The sequence below is a fragment of the Pipra filicauda genome, unplaced genomic scaffold, assembly GCF_003945595.2.
Source record: "Pipra filicauda isolate LSUMZ 115617 unplaced genomic scaffold, ASM394559v2 scaffold90_size2875636_pilon, whole genome shotgun sequence".
Classification (NCBI taxonomy): domain Eukaryota; kingdom Metazoa; phylum Chordata; class Aves; order Passeriformes; family Pipridae; genus Pipra; species Pipra filicauda.
Window position 1 is genome coordinate 2,745,831 of NW_024105098.1, and position 27,933 is coordinate 2,773,763.

General features: G+C 50.8%; 1 long non-coding RNA gene across 6 annotated transcripts; it reads left to right on the forward strand.

Annotated features, from left to right (window-relative positions):
• Positions 1–333: 333 nt before the first annotated feature.
• On the forward strand, positions 334–27,933 carry LOC120325276. Of its 6 annotated transcripts, none has more exons than XR_005567190.1 (7): positions 334–1,255; positions 1,443–1,644; positions 5,161–5,255; positions 5,381–5,514; positions 14,729–14,949; positions 25,220–25,351; positions 27,723–27,933. It is a non-coding gene; the product is annotated as an uncharacterized LOC120325276 (long non-coding RNA). The 6 variants fall into 6 exon arrangements; XR_005567188.1 differs by having other exon boundaries at positions 1,457–1,644; XR_005567186.1 differs by having other exon boundaries at positions 334–1,644.

Genomic DNA, 27,933 nt, shown 5'->3' on the forward strand with positions numbered 1-27,933 from the left:
AGGCAGCCATGGAGATGCTCCAAGGGCTGGAGCCCCTCTGCTCTGGAGACAGGCTGGGAAAGCTGGAGACCTTAGAGCTCCTTCCAGGGCCTAAAGGGGCTTCAAGAGAGCTGGAGGGGGACTTTGGACAAGGGCCTGGAGTGACAGGACAAGGGGGAATGGCTTCCCACTGCCAGAGGGCAGGGCTAGATGGGATATTGGGAAGAAATTGTTCCCTGGGAGGGTGGGGAGGCCCTGGCACAGGTTGCCCAGAGAAGCTGTGGCTGCCCCTGGATCCCTGGAAGTGTCCAAGGCCAGGTTGGACAGCGCTTGGAGCAACCTGGGCTAGTGGGAGGTGTCCCTGCCTGTGGCAGGGGGTGGGATTAGATGAGCTTTAGTGTCCCTTCCAACCCAAAGCATTCCATGATTCATTTTATGAACCCTGCTTTCGCTCCTGGCTCCCTGCAGAGTGAGATTTCCTCTCTTTTGGAAGGGTCAAGATTTCAAGTCAAGGCCCTCAATTCACTGACCTCTGTTTTGTCCATCCAGCAGAATTCCAGGCCGTGTGGTGGGGAGATGATTCGAGCTGTGGTTTTGGGATGACAGCAGTGCCAAGGGGACGAATGATCTTTCTGTCAGTGCAGTGGAGGCCACTGTGCACTATTGATTTATTTTTATTTTTTTTTTGTTTGCTTAGCAGAAGACTCCATTCAAAGCAGTGTTAAAATACTCTTTAAATATTAATGCTTTTTCCCACTGCTTTCCCTCTCTGCCCCCATCTCTTGTTTTGCCTGTGCTGCTGGACAGCTGGAGGATATTCCCACCAAATGATTAGCAGGTCCAGGATGGTGCATAAAACACTCAGCAGTGCCCCTTTACCAGGCAAGCAACTTGACATTTATTGCTAGTGCTGAAAGCATCTACAAACAGAGATTTAGCATCAGCCTCCAGGCTTAAGATACAGCTGTTATATTTTCCTTTCTCCCTTTATCTTTTTTTTTCCCTCTCCTTTTGCACTAATGTAATGCTTATTTAGGAACTGCAGCCATCTGTGGCTGCTGTGGATGGCACTGTTAAAGTTGCTATTGCTTTCTTTCCCCTGGTTTGATGAGCCTCCCAGTGCACAGAGAATTTCCCAGGACAGCAGAGACTTTCTTTGATTGCTTTATTTGTATAATTTTTTTTTTTTATAACCGTTGAAAGAGATGGTTCACAGTGCTGGGAAAAGGTGGTCAGCTGGAGAGCTAAGGATCCTGCCTTGTGCTGGGTTAACAAGGTGAGTTTATGAAGAACCAGCCATAAAAAAACTTGGTGGAATTAGAAGGGATCATGAATAAAAAGGGAGGGAAGGAGGAAGGGCTGGGACTGGAGCTCTTCCTGTTCCTCCCACCAGCTCCTGGTTGATGGTGAGATGGATCACGTGGGAATTGGGGCAGTTGCAGCAATCCAGGGAATTTTTTTAGTGTTTTTTTTCCAGTGAAATGATCCTGTGCCCCTGGATGGACAGGGAGCTGTCCCAAGCTGGAAATCACGGCACAACAAGGACAAGGTGTGGCACTGCCAGCAGGAACTCAGATATTTCTGTTGGAGAGGCAGAAGTTGATTCCTTCTTGTTTTGTCACCAAGTTGCTTTCAAATGGCTCATGTTCACCCTGGCGAGGAAAGGTAAATTTGAACAATAGCTGCAAAAAAGAAGGAAAAATATCTCTCTTTCGGCCAAACCTTGTAGAGAGAGCTGCTCTGGATGGACTCCCCAGTCCTACACGTTATTCACCTTTTAATCCCCCTCTCTTTGATTTTGATAGGTGTTTTCTCTGTCACCTGCTCCTTTAAACTCTCCTTCATGGGAACCATAACTCCTCTTTGCTCCTCTACCCCGTGGATTGCCCTCTGGATGGGAAAGTAAATAACAAATTTATCTGAAAATACTTTTCCATCCTATGGAGAATCACAGGGTCCAGGAATTAGGTGGTGGAGGTGCTGCTTTGTGGTATAGAGGGACTAAGATGGGTTGTGTTTGACCATATACCCTTTGGCTGCACCTTTTTGGGTAGCCAGGACTGTTCCATACTCCTCCTCCAAAGCATCACTCAGAATCCCAGAATGTGCTGAGCTGGCAAAGGACCCACATGAATCATCCAGTCCAACCCTCAGCCCTGCACAGGAACATCCCCCAGAGTCACCCCCTGTGCCCCAGAGGATCAGCCAAACCCTCCTGGAGCTCTGGCAGCCTTGGGGCTGTGCCCACTGCCCTGGGGAGCCTGGGCAGTGCCCAACCACCCTCTGGGGGAAGAACCTTTCCCTGAGATCCAACCTGAGCCTGCCCTGACACAGCTCCAGCCCTTCCCTGGGTGCTGTCCCTGGTCCCCCCAGAGCAGAGCTCAGTCCCTGCCCCTCCTCTGCCCCTGCCCAGGCAGTTGGAACTGCACTGAGGTCTCCCCTCAGTCTCCTCTGCTCCAGCTGAACACACCAAGTGCCCTGTGGCTGCAGGCTCTTTGAGTTGGCTTTGCTGTCTCCCAGGATGGGATGAGGTGTTGTTCTGAGTGGTGATAACTTGCCTGTTCAAGGCCATGGCAGGGACTGCTGCAGGCAGGAGATGGTGGAGCTGCTCAAGTTCCAGATGTCAGGAAAGTCACTTTAGCTCCCCAGGAGGTCTGAAGGTCCCTGTGCCTCAAGTCACAGACACACAGGACACTCCTGAGCTGCTACCAAGACTGATACCTCTCCATCCTTCAAATCCAGGCAGGCAGGAGCACATGATCCTGCCTTGCCTGCTCGGAACCAGTCCCTGGGATGTGCCAGCATCCTGTGGAGCCACGGGCACGCTGGGCTCCCCGAGCTGGCAGTGAGGATTAGTACCTGCAGTGCTGAAGGCACCCCCTCCCCACTTACTCCTGAGGACCTGGCAATGTGGCTTTGCAGCTGTCAGCATGATGAATGGATGTTATGTTTTATTTGCTGCTTTATCACATACTAATTATGTATATGATAATTCTGAGCATCACCGTTACTTTTGGCTCACTTTTTTTTCACTCTCTAGAGCCAGAACAGGGGGGTATTTCTATCTCCTTCACTCCCATTCTTGAAATTCTGCTTTAATTGCTTCTCTTTGGCTCTTGCTTAAGGTTTCCTGCTCCGAAGGGGTCAGTGTATTGATCCTGCACTTTGATAAGGTCAGCAGAGATCAGCTGTGACATTTCCAAGCCATTTGCTCCTCCCCTAATGGGCTTAGTCATCAAAGAGTTTTACAGGGGACAGGGCAGGGGAGAGATTGAATTTAAACTCTTACATATGTTTATTTAGGCAGTCCTGGAAGGTTCTAAATAGAGGTATCACTTGACAGGCCAAAGCATGTGATGTCCAGGTTATGAACTCCATGTGTGGTACCGACCATTGTAACCAAACCTCGTGGAACCTCCGTGTGACCCACGGCACTGGGGACTGGGGGAGGTGGCACTGACTGAGCCCAAAGGGCACAGAAAAAGTGACCCCCCCACTCCTGGCACATCCACAAACCCTGGCTGTGCCTCCAGCCACAGCCAATCTCTGGCAATTGAGAGGAAGGTGAGGAGATTAAAGAAAAGAAACAGCGAGCAACATCTGTCCGGCCAAATGAGCTTGGAGGAGGAGAACAAATAAATGAGTTCCTTCCCGATATCTGCAGCAACCAGCTGAGCTCTGGGGGAGTGAGACTGGATGAGAGCAAGTGGCTTAATGAGGAGTCCAAGGCTGAGCAGCAGATTACACAGAATTTCCTGTTCTTGTCGTGGTTTAGGGGACAAGTGAGGGAGCAGGGGCACAGGGGGGGTGGGTGTGCCCTGCACCATCCAGCTCCACTCCCCTGAGCCTGGATCCTGTCTCCCAGGAGCTGGATTAAAGCCTGGCTGTCCTAAAGTTGTCTCCTGCTGGGCCAGTGGTGTCAAAGGAGGAGGATCCACACCCTTGAGAGCTCCTCCAGTGTTCACTTGCCCTCCCTGCTGGGAAGTTGCACTGTATTTTGGGACTTATCTGACCTGAACTTCCAGGCACTGAATCTTTTCGTGTCACTGTCAAAACCCTGGGAAGTCCCCTGTAACCCAGGACGTTTCCATGTTGGAGGTGTCTAGACATCTTGGGATCTCTTAAGCAACTCTTTGACAAACTGAACAAGCTGGGCTGAGTTAGGAGTTTTTCCAGCCCCCAGCTGAGTATATGGAATCCTTTGGAATGCTCCCTGGTGTGTCCCCTCCCTGTGTGGACACGCCAGATCTCCTGGAAAAGCTCTGCAAATGCAGAGCTGTGGTGAGCTCTGCACAAGGGCTCTCTGAGCCTCCCTGTAAAATGTTGGAGGGGGTTGGGTTTCTTCACATGAAGTCATGTAAATGTGGGTAAAAGAAGGAGGAAAATGGAAGGTAAGAGAGGCAGCAAATTCAAAGGGTCAGGGAAAACCCAGTTCCTGTCCCTGCTTGGATGAATGTTCACTTACTCCAGCATCTTTAGTCCTGTTGCAGTGGTGCTTTCTGAGGTAATCTCTCATGTTGTAAGTAGCTGTAATTTGCATTCCTGCTTCCCAGAGGTGTTATCTTGCATTTGGTTGCATCAGACTTCATTTTTGCACAGTGCTGTGCCCAGGCAGTGCAGATCAGGGTGAGCAGCTCGTGGTCAGGGGACCACGTGTGGCTGAGCAAAACACCCCTTGTGTTGTGTCATCCTTTCCAACCACGTAGGAATGTTTATCCTCCCGAATCCGTGCTTGGCCACATGGATCAGGGGGCCCTCGATTGGGGTAGACCCTGTTGACACCTGATAGGATGGGGTGAGAAAAATGTATTTAGTGGCTCTATAAGGGCCATGAATCCTGCCCCTGGTATCTGATCTCGTTTAACCTCCGGTGCAACCCGCCCTGTTCTCATCCTTACTTACTGTGTGACCTCCCTTTCTGCTGTCTATAAATGTTCCCAGCTAAGAGAATCACTCCAGCAAATGGTGGATAAAATGCTGAATGATGTGGCCAGAGAGCAGAGCATTGGAATTGATCTAAACTGCCTGGATGTCCCTGCTCATCCTGGAGCAAAAGCTTTTTGTGGATGTTTTCAGGCTAAGTGAGGCCATAAAGTTTTCAGGGTATCCCAGGCAGTGGCAGAGTGATTCAATCAGGCTCTCTTATCAGATTCTCACTTATCTTTCCTTTCCCTTCTCCAGCAGGGTAGGAAATGCCTTCTCTGAAAGGCTGGACTGGCACTACTGGGGTGGAGAGCTGCAGCCTTTAGCAGAGTAAGCAGATACCAGACTATGAGGTAACTTAAGAATTCAGCTGGTTAATTAAGCATATGGCCTCCAGATCCTTCCCAGCTCCAGCCCTGCACACCCTCATGCCTTGGGGCTCACCCCAGCATGGGAAATATGTGTTTTATGCACACAGGATTCTTCTCCATGGAGGATTTCCAAGGCACCAGCCTCTGAAATGCTCCTGGCTGCTGCTCTTCTTGGAGAGGAGTCAGTCCCTTGTCACCAGGGAGACATCTGCCAACCTGAGCCCACAGAGGGAGGCTGAGGGTAAGTCACTTCTTAAAAAGTCACCTTAACTGCCTTTTTGTCACTTGGGTCTGAATTATCTGGAGGAACAGAATAGCCTTGGCTAAGCTGGCTGTGGTCCCAGCCCTCGCCCTGCAAATCCTGAGTAACCCAGCCAAGGCAGAGCACAATCAAGCAGAAGGTCCCCTGCAGTCTGGGATGTCACTGGACCATGCAGAGGGATTAGCTTTTGTGCCATACTCAGGTTAACGCTTTGCAAACGCTATTTCCAGGCAAGAACTGATAGTTCCAAACAGGTTTAAATAAGTTTAAAGACTGGGGATGCATTCCTTAGGCTTTGGAGCGGATGGAGCAGGACAGTGGGGTCCTCAGAAGTGGATTTGAGATATGCAGTTGCCTTGTTGCTGTTCCTGTGTGGGGTACTGTGTGAGTGGGGGCAGTCACAGGGCTGTGCTGGCACCCTGGCTCCTCTTGAGGACCTTCCCATGTGCTCCTGGGTGCTGTGGGAGGGCATGAGCTGCTCTGGAGGTGGAGCTGGAGCGAGCAAAGCGCAGGAGGCGGATTGGGAAGCTTTGGGAAGCTGGGTTGCCAAATGTGTGGTGTCGATGGGGCCGCTGACATCTCCCTGCCAAAGGCAGCTGTGGGCAGGCAGCTGAGATTTCCCTCTTCTCCCTTCCTTTCCTTTCCCTGCACAGCTCCTGTTAAGCTCTCTTCACTACACTCACCCTGATGGTCCCTCCCTTGGTTTATGTCCTTCAAACTCTTCCCTTTAAACACTTAGTCATCACTTAGCTAAACTACTATATACAAATATAGCTCTTTTGATCTTCCTACGTAAATCAATACCTCCCGCCCTTTCATCTTTGTAGGGGCTTTCTCTGAGCTCTCTCCAATTTACCACCTGTCTTTAAAAGTGAGTTGTCTTTTCAGCCTGATTCCCCACAATTTTCAGATTTCCTGAAGCCCCAGCACCTGCAGGAAATCGTGGTGGCTCCTTGCCACCTCCATTTCCCTTCGAGTGGTACCAAGTGTTACGTGCAGAGCATCTCTTGTCTCCTTGGGCTGCTGTGGCTCTTCACAAGCCTTGTCAGCCTGTTCTGGAAGTGAACAGCGATGCAGCCCAAGCTCCTGTTCCCAGGGAAGGTCCTACAGGACACTGAAAACCAAGGCACAAGCCAGGCTGTGCCATTTTGGGGTGAAGGACGCTTGTCCCACTTGGGTTATAGAAAGGAATTCCTGCAGTAATCTCCTGGGCTGTGGAGATGGACCCAACATTGTCTGCAACAATTCAGCAAATGCCCAGAGGAGCTGTGGCTGCCCCAGCCCTGGAAGTCTCCAAGGCCAGGTTGGTCAGGGCTTGGAGCAACCTGGGCTAGTGGAAGGTGTCCCTGCCCCTGGCACGGGGTGGGGGGAGGCTTTAAAATCCCTCCCAACCCCAACTGTTTTGGGATTCTGTGAAATATGTGACATGAGTACAAGGACCAAGATGAGTGAAGAGAAATGAGCTGCAGGGAGCAGCTGTTTGTCCCTTCAGGGTGGGTAACTGGGCATCCCCCCCTGAGCCCCAGGGGATAACTGGGCATCCCACCCTGAGCCACAGGGGATAACTGGGCATCCCACCCTGAGCCACGTGGGGTAAGTGGGCATCCCTTCCTGAGCCACAGGGGATAACTGGGCATCCCACCCTAAGCCCCAGGGGATAACTGGGCATCCCCCCCTGAGCCACGTGGGGTAAGTGGGCATCCCTTCCTGAGCCACAGGGGATAACTGGACATCCCTTCCTGAGCCACAGAGGGTAACTGGGCATCCCCCCCCTGAGCCACAGGGGATAACTGGGCATCCCCCCCTGAGCCACAGGGGATAACTGGGCATCCCCCCCTGAGCCACAGGGGATAACTGGGCATCCCCCCCTGAGCCACAGGGGATAACTGGGCATCCCACTCTGAGCCATAGAGGGTAACTGGCATCCCCCCCGCCGAGTGAGGCACTGGGGCACCCTCAGCCATGGCTGGTGGGGTCAAATCTCAGGCTCAGCAGGGAGCCAGGCCTGGGACACGTGGGGTGGGATGCACTTGTCAGGGATGGATGGATGGGCTCCTGTCACTGCTTGGCTGGAGCCATGGGAGCAGCAGGAGTGTCCTGCTGATGTACAGTGGGAGGTGATCCCGTGCCTTGATTTAGTGTGGGTGTCACACACTGAGCCCGGCTCACACTTCATCCCAAGTGTTTAGTCCCTTGCTTATGTTACATTTGGTAAATAAAACTGTCAGTGAAACAGTCTTGAGCATGTGACCGTGGCTTTAGGGCAAGAATTAAGGCTCTCTGTAGGGCTGGAAGAGACCATTGCACAATTTCTCCAGTTACCCTGGGACCATTCCACCCCTGGACTGGGAACAGTGGGAAAGTCATTAAAGCTATTACAGTAAAAAGTCTTTCCCCCCCACACCCTCCTTTTAAATGAAAGGTTTATAATAGCAATAAACCCTTGATTTTAACATCTCCTTATGGGTCAAATCAAAGCTGGTCAGAGAATGAGACAGGGAATCTCACCACTCTGCTCATCCCCTCTGGATAAATGAAGTAGTGCTGCCATGGGCCATATAGCTTAATTAGTCCCTATTCACTGCTGTTCCTTAAAAACCTCCTTTGCAAAGCCTGGGCAGCCTGTCCATGTCATATTTCCTGCGTTCTCAGAGGTGTTAATGAATTCATTAATCACTTAATGGCAAGGAGGGTCTTTAGGGACTGGCGTCGCAATTTACTGCTCCCAGGAGGAAAACTCTCTGTTGCTGATCTAAAGTTTCAGCTCCACTAATTTGTGCCAGCAGAGCTGCTGAGCTCCTTCCTGCAGTCCTTGGAGTCCACGCGGACCTCCAGCATCGTGGAAGAGCACGGAGTGACGGGGGTGGGAATTTGCTGGGTGAGGTCTTGTGCTGAATGATGGAGGTTTCAGAGGCTGATCAGGGCAAAGGAAACCTCTCCACACCCTCTTTCTTGTGTTCTTTTTTTTATTTTCTCCTCACTGGGACAAGCTTCCTGAAAAACCACTGCGAAAGTTCCTCTGTGTGCTGGGCTTGGAAATGCATCCCAAGCCTTTCTGGCTTACAGGAAACAGAGACTCTGGCAGTGTGGCTGTGTAATGTGGCCTGGGACTGCAGGCTAGGCCGTGAAATGAGCCTGTGAATCTTTTCTAATTGAAGAATGTCAGGGTGATGTATTTTGACTGGAACTGTCGGTTCAGATGTGAGTTTGAGCGTTTGCATTTCTGTTCCGCGGGAAATGTTGATTATTTCAGTCTCTCGCCCTCGGAGCGGGAGAGCGGCGGGTGCCAAAGTTCCCCACAAAATGGCTCTGCTGGCTTCTTCCTAATCACAGGGAGAGGAGGAGGTGAACAGAGCCCTCCTCTCTGCTAATTCCCTTCCACCAGCCTGTCATCACTTTGCAGTTGCACCTTTTTGAAGGATTTTTTTCTCACTGCTTTTCTGTTCTCCCGTGTAACTTCTGCTCCAGTTTCTCTTTCCATCTTTGCCCTCAGTCTGTTGCTTTCCCAGACTGAGAGCCCAGGGAAGGAGAGTGTGTCAGGAAAGGGGTAGCAGGGCAGGCAGAGCTGGTGGCTGCCCATGTGCAGGCCTTTGCTGCCCGTCCCTGCCATCCTCCTGGGATTCGCTCCCCAGGGTGCTGTCCTTCGCTCGGCAGCTCTTGTTAAGGACATGTAGATGAAGGGCAGGAGAGGAGCTCCATGTTGGCCTGGGAGAGGAGAAAGGAGGGAGAAAAAGCAGGAATGTAAAACCACTTCATTGGAGAAAACACAAAGGGAGGCAATTTCACTAAATGCCAGATGGTCAAACCGAAGCAGAGCCATGTAGAGCCCTCCATGTCCAACTGTTTGCTTTGGCAGGGAGCCGTGGCTGTTCAGTGAGAGTCTCCCAGGCACCCTCTTCTCCTCCTTGGCTTTCCTCAGCCCCTTTCATAGAATCAGCTGGGTTGGAAGGGACCTCCGAGATCTTCAAGTCCAACCCTTGATCCACTACCCCTGTGGTTCCCAGCCCATGGCACTGATGCCACATCCAGTCTGTCCTTAAACACCTCCAGGGACGGAGAATCCACCACTTCCCTGGGCAGCCCATTCCAATGGCTGATCACCCTCTCTGTGAAGAAATTCTTTCTGACATCTAACCTAAACCTCCCCTGGCACAGCTTAAGATTGAGCCCTCTTGTCTTGCTGAGAGTTGCCTGGGAAAAGAGACCAACCCCCAGCTGGCTCCCCCCTCCTGTCAGGGAGTTGTAGAGAGTGAGGAGGTCTCCCCTGAGCCTCCTCTTCTCCAGGCTGAACAGCCCCAGCTCCCTCAGCCTCTCCTCACAGCACTTGTGTTCCAGTCCCTTCCCCAGCCTTGTTGCTCTTCCCTGGCCCTGCTCCAGCCCCTCCATGTCCTTCCTGAGCTGAGGGCCCAGAACTGGACACAGCACTCCAGGTGTGGCCCCACCAGTGCTGAGTCCAGGGGAAGAATCACTTCCCTGCTCCTGCTGCCACACTGTCCCTGATCCAGGCCAGGATCCATTGGCCTTCTTGGCCACCTGGGCACACTCTGGCTCCTGTTCAGCTTCCTGTCAATCCAAACTCCCAGGTCCCTTCCTGCTGGCTGCTCTCCAGCCACTCTGTCCCAGCCTGTGGGGCTGCCGGGGGTTGTTGTGGCCAAAGTGCAGGACCCAACACTTGGCACTTGCTCCTCCTCTGGACCCCTCCTCTTTCTCCATCCTCCTGCTGCTCCCTTGGATATCTTTCCTGGCCTCTCATCTCCTGTTGCTACCTGGGATCCTGCTGCACCTCAATTGCTGACATGATTAAGAGCAAAGATTGAGCAAGGAACCACCTGGGCAACCACCCTTCTCCTACCAGCATGGGATGTCCCTGTCCCACAGCAGGCTTGTTGAACATGGGAGCTGGATGCATGGAAACCTTTTGTTCAAAGGCATTCTTATTCATATGAATAGATATCTATGTCTTGAGGAGCCACACGTATCCATTTGTTATTTAATGAGTGTCTCTTTTATAGTTATTGTTATTCCTGTTATTAAATCTGAATTTTCCTGTGCTGAAAACACTGCCAGGGTTACCTGTGGAGCTGCACTGTCAGCTCCAGGAAGGTAAAGATGATGGGAGTTTTCGTGCTTTTCTTTCTTGGGCAGTGTCCATTTAGAGGTTATTTTTCTCCCTGTTGGCTTTGATAAAATTCCGGATAACAAGTGGTCAAGATGGAGAATTAAAGAACAGCATAATAAGTATTTTAAAATCTTTACAAACCAGTGACTGTGGAAAAGGCAGCTGAGCTTTCCTGGGTTTGTACTGACATATATGCTTATTACCAGCTATTCTTGCTCAAATTTGAAAATACAGGTTGTTTGCAGGTTGTTTTCTGGGTTTAAATGGTAGAGTTCTATGGAATAGGTACAGGCAGAGTGCTGATCCGGAATGACTGGATCCCATTTCTGAGGAATTGAACTCATGCTGGCAGCACTGCTCCTAACAAGGCTCAGAGGGAGAGTGCAGACTTGGGTGGAGGCAGTGGAATGCTGGAAGCCTGAGCAGGGCAGGAGGTTTGTATTTCCCTTTGTGCAAATTCAATCAGAGCTTAAGCATCCCAGAGATTAAGGGGTGGCAGGAAGGCCACTACCAACACAGCACTGGCAGTTCTGGGCTTGTCCTTCCCATGAAGGAACGTTGATGACCTTGGAGGTCTTTCCAGTCTGATGATTCTATGAGTACAAACTTCATCCTCCCTTCCCTGGGAGCTTTATGGTATGGTTTGGCTGGAAAGGCAGCAGGATCCTTGCAGGCAGAGGACCCATAACTCAGGGGGAACTTGGAATTGTTCAACTTGGGCATCACCACAGGAGATGTTGCTCCAGACAGAGCAATCAGGAGGGACTTTGTTCAGCACAGGGAGATGCAGCTCCCAACGGGCTCCCCTGTGTGTGAGGGTGTGCTCTCTGCATTCCAAACATTTATTACCCTAAACTGCCTCCTGTGCATTTTACAACAGTTAGGACCAGAGTTTGCCTTGTTGTCTCCACAGTTCCCAACGGGAATGCCAGCATTACTCCAGTCATTAGCAAGATGCAGGTTGTTGTCTGGAGCTGCTGGCTGTGGGATTGCTGTTGGGAGGAGGCTCCTGCTCTCCAACCTCCCACGCTCCATCCTTCTTCCAGGGGGATGTTGTTGTGCTCAGCAGGGTTGAACCTGACGGGGAGAAGAGGGAATGGAGGTTACGGAGAGACTCGTTTTGAGGGAGTGCTGGTGGGTGGCAGGTCAGCAGGGGGGACTCAGGGATGCTGCTCATGGCAACATCCCTGGAAATCAGAGCAAAACAGCCACTTCCCTGCATTCCTTCTGTGCTCCGTGTGTCTCAGCTCTGCTCCTGGCAGTCCAGCCTGATGCCTCTCCCCTTAAATCCATCTTGCTTGGACCTGAAGAGATGCTTTTCCTCTGGTGCTGGAGATCCGTGGATGAAGGGGGAAAGGCTGGAATTCAGCTGGCAGCTGCTGTTAATGCAGCCCTGTGCAGCCCTGGTGGTACCAGCTAGCAGGGATTCGGGATCCACTGGTGTCCTGGGACAGGCTCGGGCTCGAGGGATTGGGATTTTCACAAAGTAAGAACAGAAAAATTCTGACTGCAACACTCAAATCTGCTGCCTTAAAAAATGAAAGACACTAACTAATACCACAGAAACTAATTTGAAGGAACTGTGACCTGAAAAGTGACAAAGGGACTTTTCTCTTTTATTTCTGGACTCTTGTTGAAGAAAAAGAGAGATTTGATGTAATGTAAATATATTATTTCACCGTAGAAGGATAGTTAAGTTGTTACGTATATATATATATATATGCATGTAAATAAACCTCGTAAGTATTTTTCCCCTTCCCCCAATGCTGAGTAGCTGTGTTTTGTCTGAAAACCCTCTCACACTGAAGCAAATTGTGGGAGGGGGGGCTTGGATTGGGAAATTGGATTTTTGAGGGGTCTCAAACCACCACAACTGGGTCTCTCCCATTCCCTGCACAGTGATGCCCATCTCAGCATCTGGAAGCTCCAGCAGAGATTCTGGACCCGCTGGGTCTCCCCTGACAAACAAACCACAAAAAAAGATGGATGGGTAGATTATGTTTTTCCACAAGAGTATTTTTTTTAACGTGCCATCCCCTCCCAGCCTTTGGCAACCCTGACACACTTGGAAATTCCTTTGGATTTCCCACATTTCAGGGGTGCAGCAAAGGTACAGCAAATAGTTTGACTATGGGATATGGGAGGGAAGTTTTGCTCCCCAAAACAACCTGCCCTCTGTTCACCTTTCCTAAGGAAAGTTCTGAACTTCACATTTCAAACCTCACATGCGTTTTTCTGGAAATTTTACCAAACTCTTTACGGATCTGGAGACCAAATGAAGTGTTTTTGTTGAAGTTCAGTAATAGGTTTCATTCAAACCTAAGTGATTGTTTTTCTCATTATAGTAAAAAGGAAAAAAGAGAAAAATATTTCTTAATTTTTCCGTTTTCCTTCAGTTTTTGAACTTTTGGGGAACCAGAACTGTTAAGTCTCCGTCTCACTGAGGGATTCCAGAAGGAAAGACTTAATGGCTTGGAATATAAACACAATAGTCACAAAAACAGAGGAAAGTAAGAAACAAGCTTTGTTTGTTTGGCTTTTTTCCCCCCAAAACATTGGTCTTTTGCACCAGGGTGCAGGAATTGCCACATTCTCCCATGTTTCCTTCTCACAAGGTTTGGTTTCTCAGTGTTTAAAACAAATTTACACCCTTGCAGGACAACCACGTCCTCGGTACTTTTTAACTCCAGCTTCACATTGGTTGCCCTTGTTTTTTACAGGAAGCTGGGGAAAAATTATTTATGGGCATATTTGCCTCCTTTCTAAATGCAAATTCTTAATTCAAGTGAAGATGTATAATTGTTTCCTGATATTAGGTATTTTTAGGTGTGCTCCCATCTGAATGCTACGAGCAGGCCTTTTTCCATTACCCTTTGGAAAGAAAAACAAATTTCAATGGGATCGTATTTGTTGAATACTGATGAAAGGAACTGAACAGAATTTAAAATTTACATGGGGAATAAGGTATAAAATGTGACCTACTGAGTTAAAGTATTTGCTGTATCTTAGCAGACTATCATCATCATTAAATTGTAGCCGTGATAAAATATAACTCGTAATGCAGGGGATAGAATAATGTCTTTTATAATGAAAAGTGCATTTCCTGTCTTCTACCAAACTTGGAACACAGCAGAAGTAATAATAGACACATATAATGAATGACCCCAACCTGTGTGTATCCAATTATCCCACCGTGTGATACTTAAAAGTTATTAAGGGTTGTCTTTGAATCTTGAGTAAAGTCAAAAGAAAAGGTGATCTCTGGGGTAGTCAGACTGTCCCTGGAGCTGATGCTGCAGAGATTTGGGTGATCCCACAGCCCAGATTCACAAACTGTTGGCCCAGACCCTCAAGTTCTTCTGGTTTGTGACATTTAGAGGAGAAGATCCTGTTCCTTGGGATTTGTGGTTCCCATCCAGAAAACCCGTCCTGCCCTGTTCCACCCTTCAGGGTGTAACCCAAAGTGGGTTGTGAAGCCTCACAGCTGGATTTGGGAATGCTGCTGATCCTGTGTTATTATTAACTCCCAGAACGCTGATCCCACAGATCCTGTGACCACAGTGCCCAGAGATCAGGCATTTTCTGATGGCTGAAACTCAGATTGAGACGGTGACAGGGATGGGAAGTGGGGAAAACAGGGAGACTGGGAATGATACCCACAGCTTGGAATGAGGGCTGCCTAGATCTCTAGGAAGGAGGGCTGGTTGGAGCGAAGGCAGCAACCTGCAGTGCCCTGATGATGCATTTCAGCCTTCAGAAAGCTCTAATTGATCTTTGGGGCAACAAGCCCAGCTCCTGAATTGGATAAACCTATCTATAAATCCAATAATCTCTCCTGGACTGTGCTGGGGTGACCTTGGCTGGATTGGTGCCCACCAAAGCTGCTCCATCACTCCTCTCCTCAACTGCAGGGAAAACAGAAAGTCTTGTGGGCTGAGGTAAGGGCAGGGAGATCACTCACCAGGTATCATCATGGGCAAAACAGGCTCAACCTGGGGAAAGTAATTGAATTAACTACCATTCCAATCAACCCCAAGTGCTTGAAAGGAGACAAGACCGCTGTTTTTTTGGCAGCATTTATGTCCTGGGGACCCTCCACTGCTGTCCTGCATATCCTCTGGGATGGAACACATGGTCCACGGCCTGGGAACATCTGAGCAGACCCTCTGAGGAGGTTGGACTTGGTGACTTCGGTGTCCTGTGCTAACCCAGGATCCTCCTGCTCCCACCAAAGCACCAGCAGCAGCGTTGCAGTGACCAGAGAGCATCACATCTGCATTCACCTCTGCTCAGAGGTAAGGAATGGTGCTAAATTCAACAGGACAAGGAGGGCAGGAGAAGCAGAGGGATAAAAACTGGGGCTGAGCAGCTGGGACTTGCTGCTGCTCTGGGCTCTGCCGAGTCCCTCCGTGGGGGATGTTCTGCAGTTTGTCTCAGCACGCCCAGAGGCCTTTAAGTGAGAGGCTGTGGTTTACAGAGTCAACAGATTTCAGCAGGCTCCCAATATTAATTATTAATTACTCCTGGAGAGCGCCATACATTAGATTGGTGGAGCAGTTGCCAGCCCTGCCTCTCCTCCCCGCAGACACGCTCTCGCTGTCAGACTCCTCTCCCCGACCCAGACCCCGGCGCTAGAATTAGGCCAGAAACTATTTTCCAGTCGAGTGGCTTTTAATGGGCTCTCCAGACGTGTTCTCTGCATCCTGTGAGTGACTGGATCTGTGGAGAGCAGAGTCACTGGGATTGATTCATTCTCTAAGAAGTATTAGGGTTTTAACTAAGTGGGGCTTGGTGTTGCTGGAGGTTGTATCTCATTCTCCAGAAACAGCCACTAATTACCCACAACACAGGGCAAGGGGCTGCTCTGGAGAAGCCCATTTGCAGGACTCCTGAGGGAAGCTGTTTTTCTGATGAAAGGCACGGTGCTGACCTTTAATGGGTGATCTCTTGTAGAGAAAGTATCTTACCCAGGGCTCCTGGGAGTGTCTCACCCACCTCAGCTGTGGCAGGATGAATGAAGTGGTGTTTGGTGATGAAAGGGAAGGTTTGGGGGTGGTTCCATATCCCAGCTCTCTGCAGGTGTTCAGAAGGTGTGTGAATGTCGCTTTTAAAGCCATTGAGGTGCCACTTTTTTCCTGGGCTGTCCCACCCTGTTTTTATTTCACCACCTCCTCCCTCAAGGTCACCCACATCTTCTTGGGATCTGAGGTTTTGTCCGTGTGAAGGGACTTGCCACGGGACAGGAGTGCTTTGAGGGAAGGCACTTTGGGATGACATTGGGAGGTCTCCTGCTGAGCTGAGCCAGCACAGCTCTGCTGGCTTCAAGTGTCTGGCTGAGTCTGGGCTGGTGTTGTCTTACAGCAGCGGATGGAAAAGACACTCCAAAATCAGAAGTCAGCCAGCAGAAAGCTTTGAGTCTTCCCTGGTGGCCTCATCACATGCTGTGTGAGGAGCTCAGAGCTGCTCCCCAGTTCCCCCTTCCTTCCTTCCTTCCCCCGTGATTTGGTTGCACATCTCAGAGCGGTGGCCACGGAGCTGGAGGCTGAGCAAAGCTCCGTGTGTGGGAGCCAACAAAAAGATGAGCCACGAGCCTCCGGGCTGATCCAGCTCCCTGTTGACTCCAACTCTTGAACTGCCCGGCTTCCTCCACCTCCCGGGATAGAAATTTGGGATAAAGCACGGCCCTCATTACGGGAACCGCTCAAGCAGCAACAAAAAGGGCAGTGGCGAGGAGGCTCGGGAGCTCCTTGTGCCAGAGGAAGGAATATTGTGATCTCCTCTCGGCTGCCTTGTTTCCAAACACCTCACACGCTTTGTTCGTGCGCTGGATTAAGTAGCCTGCAGAATTTAATTCCTCTGGGAAAAAAACCCAAACAAAACAGGCTCCCCACCCCCAAAGTGCAGCGATGCCGTAATTGGGCTGTGACAAAGCCGAACGTCTCCCGAGCCGGGAGCGGGGGGAGGTTGTTTGGAATTCTGCATCCTGAGAGCCGCGGCGATCCCGTGTCTAGGCAGACGGTTTGGCAGGGAAAGTCACAGCTGGGTGATTCCAGCTCCCCCAAGCCGGGGCTTTTCGAGGGAAAACGCTGACAGATCCGCAGCGAGAGCGAGCAGGACTCTCATAATTTATTTTTAATGCCACGCCGTCTTTAACTGTGCAATTTCCTCCAGGGTGTTTGCTTTGAGCTCGCGGGATAATTACATCTGAGAAACCAGGCTAATTACAGTTAACAGCCTGAAAAAGCGAAGGCCCCCGCTTCCCCACCGCCCCCATCCAGGTTTTTCCACCGCCGTTCCCCGCGACAGCCCCTTTTCCACGGAGGAAGTCGGTTTGTCCCGGCGCTGGGACGGTCCCTTCCCGTCCCGGCCCCGCGGAGGTGACGCCCCAGTGATTTGTGTTGGGTGGGGACGTGGCAGCCCCTGCCAGGGTCGTGATGGGGCACCCGACAGCGGGCAGGTCGCCAGCGGTGCAGAGGGCAGGCTGGTGGCCCGTGGCCAGGGTGGCACTGCCCTCGGGGGGTGGACCAGCCTGCTCAGCCGGGAGAGGTTGCCCTGGTGAGGAAAGATGTTTTCCTCAACCAAACGGGAAAAAAATCCTCAATTTCCCAAGCTTTTCATGACCCAGGTCCAACAGTGGGGTGGCAGAGCATCGGGGCAGCTGCCCGGGGAGGGCACAGAGTTTCCTTCTCTGGAGACCTCAGTGCAGTTCCAACTGCCTGGGCAGGGGCAGAGGAGGGGCAGGGACTGAGCTCTGCTCTGGGGGGACCAGGGACAGCACCCAGGGAATGGTTGGAGCTGTGCCAGGGCAGGCTCAGGTTGGATCTCAGGGAAAGGTTCTTCCCTCAGAGGCTGGTTGGGCACTGCCCAGGCTCCCCAGGGCAGTGGGCACAGCCCCAAGGCTGCCAGAGCTCCAGGAGTGTTTGGCTGATCCTCTGGGGCACAGGGGGTGACTCTTTGGGGTGTTCCTGTGCAGGGCTGAGGGTTGGACTGGATGGTCCTGGTGGGTCCTTCCAACTCAGCACACTGTGATTTCAAACCCACCTGAATGTGTTCCTCTGTGTCACCTGTTCCAGGTGACCCTGCCTTGGCAGGGGGGTTGGACTGGATGATCTCCAGAGGTCCCTTCCAACCCCAGCCACTCTGGGATTCTGTGGCTGCAATGAATGCAGGTAACTGGGGAACACGTTTTCTCCTTCCAGTTCATCCCTTCCCATCATCACCTGCAATTATTCTGTGACATGCAGGACATGAAGTGCACGTTGGCATTCCCTTGGCATGGGATTGAAGCCAGGATCCTATTGCCTGGCCTTCCCATGGAAAGAGGCTTCCCTCTCCTGCCTCCACGCTGCTTATTCTGCATTTAATATAGGCATTTGTTTTCGGTGGTGGTGGGGTTGTAAGTGTGGTTAGCTATGGCTTTTACAGGATAATTAATGCCTTTCTTAGTCCAAAAATCCTTTCTCCCCAAAAAATCCAACCCAAACCTGACAAGTGTGTGGGCTTGGATTCTTGGGAGACAGGAGCAGCCTCTGCATCCAAGAAGTGTCCTTGTTTCTGTCTCTATCAGATGCTCTAAGAAAAGCTCCCAATGTTTCCTACAGGCCTTCCTGCCTTAATTGAGGAGTTTGGACTGGGATGAGGAGCCCACTGGGCTACAGGAACACGGCTGGGTGGGAGGGATGGGAATTCTGACTGAGGCAGCACAGTCAGAGCTCCCAAGGCCTGATGTGCTTTCCCCAGAAGCCCAGGGGTGACAGGCTGTGGTCCAGGTCCTCGTGGGGTTTCTGCAGGGCTTGGCTCTCCTTGCTGAGGCTGAGCTGCCCCCAGTCCCCCCCCCAGCACAGCCCATGCTCCCCCAGGAATCACTCTGGGAGCTGCAAAGGCTCATCCTGCCTTGAATGTCGCCTTGCTGTGACACAGTGTGGTTGCCAAGCTCTGTAGAGAACAAAATCCAAGAGCTCTGAAGCAAAGCAGCCCCCCCTGTGACCCCCAGCAGCCCTGGATGCTGCCTGGCACTGTATCCATGCATTTGCTCTCCGTGGTTTTTACCCGATCCAGCCCCTAATTCTCGCAGTCTTGAAAAATAATTCATTTTCTCTTGTGGGATTCCAGTTCAAGGATTAATTTAATGATTTCTTTTTCTTTCCCATTGTTTGTTTTTAATGATCAAGGTGATAGTTCTAAATTGTTAACAAGTTCTAGTGGAAATGGGATCCCTGGGAACTTCTTTTACGCTGAGTAAAATAACAGTGAGATTGATTTAGCAAAGCCAGTTGAGTTGCTGTGTCTTCAAAGATTATCTTGGTTCTGCATGAAAGGCCAAATTTTTGAGCAGTATTCAGGCCTAACTGAAATCAGGTGCTTAAGCACCTTCAAAATAAGAGAAGCTTCTGTCTGTAGGGAGTGATAATATTGTCTGTTAAATCAGGTAATGTATTAGAACTCACTTTTTTTTTTTGGCTGGGTAATTTTTTCAGGTGGATCATTTCCTCTGGCAAACCGCTGAGCTGGCACAGAGGGATTATTTTAGGAAAAAAGCCCTTTCTCTCTGCTGGGAACGGCCCATTTCCCTGGAGACCACTGGGGCTGGTGAGGGTGGATGCTCTGCTGGTGACATCTCCGTGGGGCTCTTGGTCTGAGGGCCGTGACTTTGCACAGAGGCAGAACTCGTGGGGTTGCTGGGGCTCATTTTGCTTCCCACTCCTTCTGCTCAGTGTTTGCTGATGTACAAAGCATTTACTCCTGGCAATTATTCTGATGAGCAGGGGGTTGTGTGAAAACTGCAAACGGAGCTTTCTGGGGAAATGTCTTCAAAGGATGATCTCCTTTCGATGGAGCTTGTAATTGTTTAATGATTTTCTATATGGATTTCCGTGTGGGCTGCAGGACAGGCAGGGCTGGTTTGTCAGCAGAGAGCATCTGCTCGTGCTTCACCCTCTTGTCCCAGAGGCTGGGCAGCTGCTTTCTGAGCACGAGTGGAGATTTCTGATTTCTATCTCCCTTGGTTGTACTGCTCTGTCTCAGACTCAAACCTCAGACTTATCATGTTTTTTTACCAATTGACTCAGCTGTCTGTCCCAGCACCCCTTGGCTCTGACATGCTCTGTCTGCAGGGCTGTGGAGATGCTGCTTTACAACCAAAACAGGGCTGGGGCAGGACCACCAGGACCCCAGGTCCTGCTCTCTTCTAATGCAGCCCCTGAAAAAACAACTCATCCCTTTCCCAGGCTGCAAAACCATTCCTGTTGCATTGCCTTTCCCCCTAATTGCTTGGACAGCCAGGAGCCTTATTCTAGTTTCTCACCTAAATTTATTCATGAGTGAGTTGTGACCTTTTGCTGATGTTGTCCTTTCACCTCAAACAGCACTTTCTCTTCCTTCATGTTAAACCTCCTGATACACGGAGAGAGAACAATTTTACCACCTCTGCACCTTCATTTTCTTTGACTAACAAGTCAGGTTTTCCCAGCAGCTGTCTCTTGCAAAAAGGCCACCTTTGCTCTGATGATCCTTGGAGCCAGTCCCAGGCTGAGCTCACTGTCCTTGACCCCAATTTTGGGTGACAAGGCTTGCATGGTGCTTCACATGCAGCATCACCAGACTCCCTACAGCAACTCTTTGCCCACCTGAAGCATGAGTTTACTTGTAGTTCTGCAAAATGTCTCTGTGCAAAAGACTTCTGTGTTTGAGCAATGGGATTTTAAAAGGTGTGATCCCTTTCTCAGTGAAGTTGCAGCTGAAATTCCCATTGATTGCTGAGGTGTGTGTCCTGGACTTAATAAACCTTGTTGCTCAGTGCCAGAAGTGGTGAACTCCTCTTGACATGATAAATCCCGTGCCAGAGGCGTTGATGTGTCTGACAGGGAGCTGAGGGCAGCAGGAGCTCAGAGGAGGTGATGGAAGTGCAGTGCCAGGGATGGATCCCCTTCTCCTGCTCCTTTTGCTTCTCTCAAAGAATAAAGAGCATATAAATAATGTAATCTCTCTTTTTTCTTTCTTTTTAAAGAAGGAGAAAGAATAAGGCGAAATTGTTCCCTTGGCTCCTTGGGGCAGAGCTTGTGTAAGGCTGGGAAGGGCTCCAGAGGCCAATCCTGAGCAGGATTTTGGACACAGCTGGCACTTTGCTTTGCATCTGAGGTGTCTGAGTCCTTTTACAGAGGTGGGAACACAGGGAGGAGGATTCTGAGCAGCCTGATCAGTGGAAGATGTCCCTGCTCATGGCAGGGGGGTTGACCTTTGAAGGTCCCTTCCAACTCAAGCCATTGTAGGATTCTGTGCTTCTTCTCTCCAGCCACAGCACACGGAGTTGGGAACTGCGACCGAGTCCCGAGGCTGGCTGGGGATCAACCAGAGATCCTGCCTGATGGAAACAGAATCCTTCTGTTTCCTGATCGGAGCCCCATAACACAAAGCAGATGTAAAGGTCCAGCAGAGACCAGGAACTCTTTTGTGTGTGAGGTGGAGGCGAAGGGCAGCGCTGCCAGCGCCAGGAGCCTGTGGGAGGGACAGCGGGATCCTCCAGGTGGGAGAGACCTGGCTCTGTGGGGCAGGGGCACTGTGCTGCTGTGAAGCATAACATGACTTCAGGGAGGATATTGAGGTCCTGGAGCAGGTCCAGAGGAAAGCAACAAGGCTGGGGAAGGGACTGGAGCACAAGTGCTGTGAGGAGAGGCTGAGGGAGCTGGGGCTGTTCAGCCTGGAGAAGAGGAGGCTCAGGGGAGACCTCCTCACTCTCTGCAACTCCCTGACAGGAGGGGGGAGCCAGGTGGGAGTTGGGCTCTGCTCCCAGGCAACGATCAACAAAACAAGAGGGCTCGGTCTCAAGTTGTGCCAGGGGAGGTTTAGGTTGGATATTAGGAAGAATTTCTTTCCAGAGAGGGTAATCAGCCCTTGGAATGGGCTGCCCAGGGAAGTGGTGGATTCTCCATCCCTGGAGGTTTTTAGGTAGTGACTGGATGTGGCATCAGTGCCATGGGCTGGGAACCACAGCAGGGTTGGATCAACAGTTGGACTTGATGATCTCGGAGGTCCCTTCCAACCCAGCTGATTCTATGATTCTATGTTTCTATGATCCTATGATTCTATGACTCTTGGAGCGATCCCGAGGTCACTAATGCCTGCAGCATGGCCTGCAGGCTCAGTGGGATGCTGTGCCTGATCCTGCGTTGCCTCCCTGCTCCATGGAGGTCCCTTCTGCCTTCGCACCTCCGCCAGCTGCTGAGCGAGGCACGGCAGACCCGGGCCCAAGCTGTGCAATTTGCACATGATCTGTGTACCTGCTAGTTCCTAACAGATGTTTTCCTTCTCGTGGCCATTTGTGAGCTGCTTCCCTGTCACAGGCTGGAGTAGCTGTAGAGCTCGGCAGTGAGTGATATCTCCCACCTGCAGGAGCAGCGTTCCCGCCGCAAACCTGCTTTGCAATTCCGGGAGTCTCCCGTTACACGGAGCTTTATACCCAGAGCAAACCACGGCAAAATGAGGCTGTTTAGTATTTTTGACACAGGCTGTGGAAAAAATAAAGTGGAAGATAAGAGCTGCAGGAGCTGGATGGGATCCACGTGACTCCGTATCCGCTCCGAGGGGCGGCCGGGAGCGGGTGCTGCAAAGGGAAATGCAGCAGAAGGCGAAGCTGCCTCGTGTTAGATCTGCTCATCATCTCCAATAGCTGGAGGTTGCCTGCAATATTAATATCACTTTCAGCAGAGATGTTGGTATTTAGCTGTTGTAACTCCAGCTATTCTTGTTCCCCGTGTGCACGCCGGCTTCCTCTCCGAAATGTCACAAATTCTTGGCCACGACGACTTCCCGTGGAAGTTGGCTCCAGGCTTTAATTATTCATTGTGCAAGCCCCACGTTTCCTGCTGCAGGGCTGTGCCGGGGTGGTGTCAGCAGCCCCAAAACGCTGGGTCAGTTGTTATAGGGTAGATTCTGAGCAGGAAAACATCATCATGGCTTTACTAACACAGGCTTGGGTTGTGCTTGGCTTTTCCAAGAGGTCTCTAATGGATAAAAGGACTGCAATTCCACGTCTCCTGGGCAGGTTGGCAGGTGTATGGGAATATGATACCATCCTTTGAGTTACCCTTGAGGGGAAGGGGGGTCTGTCTCAGAAAGGCTGTGGATTTTTCTTGGCTCCTCATGAGCTGTACCAGTGAATCCTCAGGCTGGTCTTTGGAATAAATGTGCACCAAAAAGTGAAACAAGCCAAGAAGAGCCTTATGATGAAGAGATGAATTTTGCAGAGTGCTGTTTCCTGGGATGTGGCACTCTCCAAAACAACCAAAGTCTTTAGGAAGCTTGAGTGTTTTGGGAGGGAGGGATGGGGGCAGCTCTGTGGGGGGAGGAGGATGCTCTGTGTGGGAAAGCAGCTCTTGCCCTGCTGCACCATGTGACCACATTCCCAAAAACGCCTTGTTCACCCCCTCTGGAGACAGACAGTGCTAAATCACAGTGATGACTCTTGGAAATCTGTTGCTATGTGCATTTTGCACCAAATTCCCAGGTGGGTTTACCTGCAGAGATGTGTGGGAGCCTGGATTCCCCGTGGGAGCTGCCGGAGCTCGGCCGTCTGTCGGGAACGGCTGCTTCCCATCTGCTGTGGAGCTGGGACCAGGACAGGCTGCAGGGAGGGACCTCCAGGCACAGCACCCTCCAGGATGGCTCCATCCAGCACAGCAGGATCCAGCCTCTTGCAGCAGCTAAACTGAGAACAGAGTGGCCTCACCTGCAATATTGGGGCAGTTTGGGGGGACACAATATGGGAGAGATCTGAAGCCATTGGAGAGTATCCAAAGGAGGCAACGAGGATGGGGAAGGGCCTTGATTTGAAGCCAGGTGAGGACACTGAGGGCACTTGGTGTGTTCAGCTGGAGCAGAGGAGACTGAGGGGAGACCTCAGTGCAGTTCCAACTGCCTGGGCAGGGGCAGAGGAGGGGCAGGGACTGAGCTCTGCTCTGGGGGGATCAGGGACAGCACCCAGGGAAGGGCTGGAGCTGTGCCAGGGCAGGCTCAGGTTGGATCTCAGGGAAAGGTTCTTCCCTCAGAGGGTGGTTGGGCACTGCCCAGGCTCCCCAGGGCAGTGGGCACAGCCCCAAGGCTGCCAGAGCTCCAGGAGGGTTTGGCTGATCCTCTGGGGCACAGGGTGGGACTGTTGGGGATGTTCCTGTGCAGGGCTGAGGGTTGGACTGGATGGTGCTGGTGGGTCCCTTCCAGCTCAGCACACGCTGTGAGTCTGTGAATATAAATTTCTTTGCTATGTACAAGGCAGGAGGAACCTCTGTTGCAGGGTCAGGGTTTGTTGTGCTGCCCATGGGCCTCCTGCCCAACAGTGTGGACTTGGTTTGGTGGGGGCAAAATGAATCTGAGGGGTCAGGTGGATCTCTGTACCCCCTAGCTCAGTGTCTCCTCTTCCCCTCACAGTGTGAACCATCCGACAGGAAACTCCAGGAGGTTTAAGTTGGCACCTGCCTTTTAGGGAGAGTAGGGGTGAAAGATGTAGGTTTAGGGTGAAGGTTGGTCTAGGGTGAGGAGCAACACTGACTGGGGTGTGTGTGGGGTGGCAGGAGCTGCAGGTACAGGGAATCTTCCTTGAGGCATCCAGAGATAATAGACTTCCAAGGCAGGACACAAAAACAGGGGGTATGGAAAGGCAAGGAGTGTCCCCTGTCACAGATTAAAGGCAAACAGGCGTTTTTCCATGTGTAACTTCAAAAACCTGGGATAAAATAAGAGCCAAACCATTTCCTCTGAGACGCAGCTCTAAACAAGGGGGTTTTCCCAGCCAGCTCAGATCTCCCAGCCCTCCTACTGGAAGGGGCCCAAAGTAACAAGCACTATTTAACTTGGAAATCTGGGAAAAGGGGAGACTTGGTCCTGCCAATGTGACCCCTTTTTGCTCTGTGTGCAGGGGGAAATTTTTCTTCCTTTCCCTCTCCTGTTGTCAAATTCATGCCCAGCTAACCAGCAAATCCATCTCTTCAGAGATCAATTACAGTGTCTGGCTGCGAAGCCTGGAAATCCAATTAACTCCCCAAATATTTTTTTTTCCTGTTTTAGGGGAAAAAAAAAAAAGAAAAAAAAGAGTGAGGGGAGAGAAAGAGAGAGACAAAGAGAGAGAGAAGCACATTGAAGAGGGGGCATAAATCACCTGGAAAACGTTCCAAACATTAAAATAAACAAGGACGAATTTCAACTTCATTTGTCTCTTTTTGAGATTCTGTCACTGATTTATTTTGCTACTCTGTCTGAGCTTCGTTTTTGCCTTTGCTCGTGTTCTCTGTGTCTGGAGCAGAGCCCCAGGGCTGGATGCTCCTGTTGTGTGTGATGCCTGTGGAGAGCAGGGCTCTGCTCCCCTCACCTGGGGCTTTCAGGGGTTAAACTCTCTCCATCCTGCATTTGGGGGCTGACCAGCTCTGCCTGGGCAGTGAGTGGCCTCGTGGTTTGGGAGAGGAGGTGACCCATCAGACTTCCCAGGAGGAAAAACTCTGCTCCTCAGTCACAGATGTGGACATTTTGCAGCCAAATTGAACCTCTCCATCTCAACCTTGTGTCATTGATCTTTTACAGGACTTGGCTCGCTCCATTTGACCTGCTGTGCCATGTCCTCAGGCTTCCAGGAGGCTTCAAGGAGACTCTTTTCCCAAGGTAGTGGAACAGTGTCCATGTGGAAACTCACTTTGCCCATGGAAGTGCCCGAAGGTGAGCAGGGCCTGGGTGAGTCTCAGCCTGATGGTCTCACAGAGGAATTTAGAGAAGGACTGGGAAAGGGAAAGAAGTAAAGAATGACTTATTTGTGATGTTTCTGGTCTTGGGAATTGGCCAACCAAGGGTCTGGCAAGTCCCCAGTGACAGAGCTGTCTATCAAAACAAGGGGTGTGAGTGGCAGTGGAGTCAGAAGCAGCACTTTGGCCTGAATAAGAGGATTTTCTGTTTCTCAAACTCCTACTGCTTGGCTGGAGCCATTTTTGGGTGGGAATGGAGGTGGTGGTGGGTACCAGTGACTGGCACTGAGCACCTGCACAGCAGCTGCAGGTGGGATGGAGCTTCCTTCGGGGTCTGGGTTGGCAGCAAGGTGGGGGACAACCCTGGGACAGCCCAAACAGGGAGGGGTCAGCCCTGGTCTGGAGCTGGAGAACCTCTGTCTCACTCAGGCAATGGGGGTTTGAACCTGAAGCATCTGGGGGTGGCCCTGGGCAGGGCTGGGAGTTGGACTCGTGATCCTTGTGGGTGCCTTCCAGCTCAGCCTATTCTGTGATCCGTGCTGCTGCCTGTGGTCCTTGTCCCCCTCCTGTAAGAAGCTTTAGTTTTCATTCCAAAGGAGAATGAATAATCCTCGGGGGCTGGTGGCAGGAGGAATTGTCGAAACTCCTCAAGAGGCCGTTAACAAATAACCTTCCCTTGGGAGAAATTAGCTCCCGGTCCCAATTCAATAGCTGCTCGTTTGGAGATGTCCTTGTTACCTTGTGCGAGTGGCTGATCTCCCTTTGAATCCCGCTGTTCCCGGCCCCCGTGATTGCTCCCGGCAATCACGAGCTGCACATTAGCAGCTCATGCACTGATTGCTGAGCGATCCCAACACAACCTTTTGTGAAAAGTTTGGGCGAGTTCAGAGCTCTGCGCTCGGGAAGCTGCACAGACCTCGCTCCTCGCACACCCTGGCGAGTGAGGCTTCAGAGGAGGGCTGGTTTGCAGCGGCTGCTGTGCAGGGGAGATCTGTGCTTGGAGGCTGGCTTTAGAAACAAAATCTTGTAGGCATTGTCAAGGAAACCTGGTGAGAGCACAGAGTTGTCCGACAGCCTTCAGGCAGCCTGGAGCAAAAGCTCTGAGATGTGCAAATAGGAATCCAAACGGATTTTTTTTCCCCTTCCAGCCCAGTGTTGCAGAATAGGAGAATGGCACTGGGATAGCTCAAAAAAAAACCCTGAAAACCTCCTGCTGTGTCATCTTGCCCTGATCTTCCAATGAGAGCTTGTGAGTGAATTCACAGAATTACAGGATGGTTTGGGGTGGGAGAGACCTTAAAGATAATTTTGTTCCACCCCCTCCATGGGCAGGGACACCTTCCACCAGCCCAGGTTGCTCCAACCTGGCCTTGGACACTCCCAGGGATCCAGGGGCAGCCACAGCTTCTCTGGGCAACCTGTGCCAGGGCCTCCCCACCCTCCCAAGGGAAGGATTCCTTCCCAATATCCAATTTCAACCTAATTCACCCAGAGATTGACCTGTCAGACCGGCCTGTTCTACAAACTCTCTACTCCCCTTCATCTCCAGAGCTGCCAATGAACCCAGGGATGGAGATCCAGAGAAATCCATGGCCAGCAGGACAGAGCAGGCTGGGGCCAGTTCTTTGACCGAAGACATTTCCCCAAGAAACCTTTGTTTCAGACAAAACCCATTGCTCGATTTATCAGTCCCTAGTCACACTTCAGATTCCTATATCCCAAATCCATGGGATAGATTAGATCAGCTTAATTTGAAATGTGAAAGCAGGCTGGAAATCATTGCTGTGCAAATTGTGTAGGGGGTGGGCTTTTTTTTTTCTATTCCATGGCTGAACTAGAATTCAAATGAATGAATAAAATCCATTCTGGTAGTTCCCAGTGAGAAGTATATTTCTTTGGAAAAAGGAGGAAAAAAAAACCCCTCCCACCATTTTATTCAACCCCTAGTAAAGCGTGTTGATTTGGGGGAATTCAGTTAATTTTCCTACTCCTCAAAATAGGTCAACTTTGAAATAGAAAATGTCACACTGAAACAGAAAGCTGAATAGAAATGTTTAGAGAACGTGAGGTTGTACATACATATATTTGGAGGTTTAACGAGCTTGTGGATGGAAGGAAAGCATCCAGGCTATTTATAATGCAATTAAGGCTGAGATTGAGGACTGGTTTTTGCTCTCAGTAAACTGCATCTCTATTTCATTTAGAACAATCTCCTTCCTCCATCAAAGCCCCTTCTCCAGGCTCTAGCTGGGAATATATGGCTCTAGCTGGGAATACAGAGCTATAATAGAGCTGGAATGACTATGGCTGTACTGTGTCAGATAACTGCTGTGGTTTTCTTTTCCAAGGCTTTCCAGGTGTGTTCACGTGGGAACATTGACATTTGGGAGCCAGGTATGATGGTGTGATGTTCCAACATGAAAATGTTATCAAGGAAATTTGTTCCAGCAACTTTCCCCGGCAGGTTTTCTCAAGGTTCTTCCTCTTCTCTCCCATTCTCCTGCAAATGTCCTACACCACGTTTTCCATTAATTATTAAAAAAAAAATAAATTACAAAA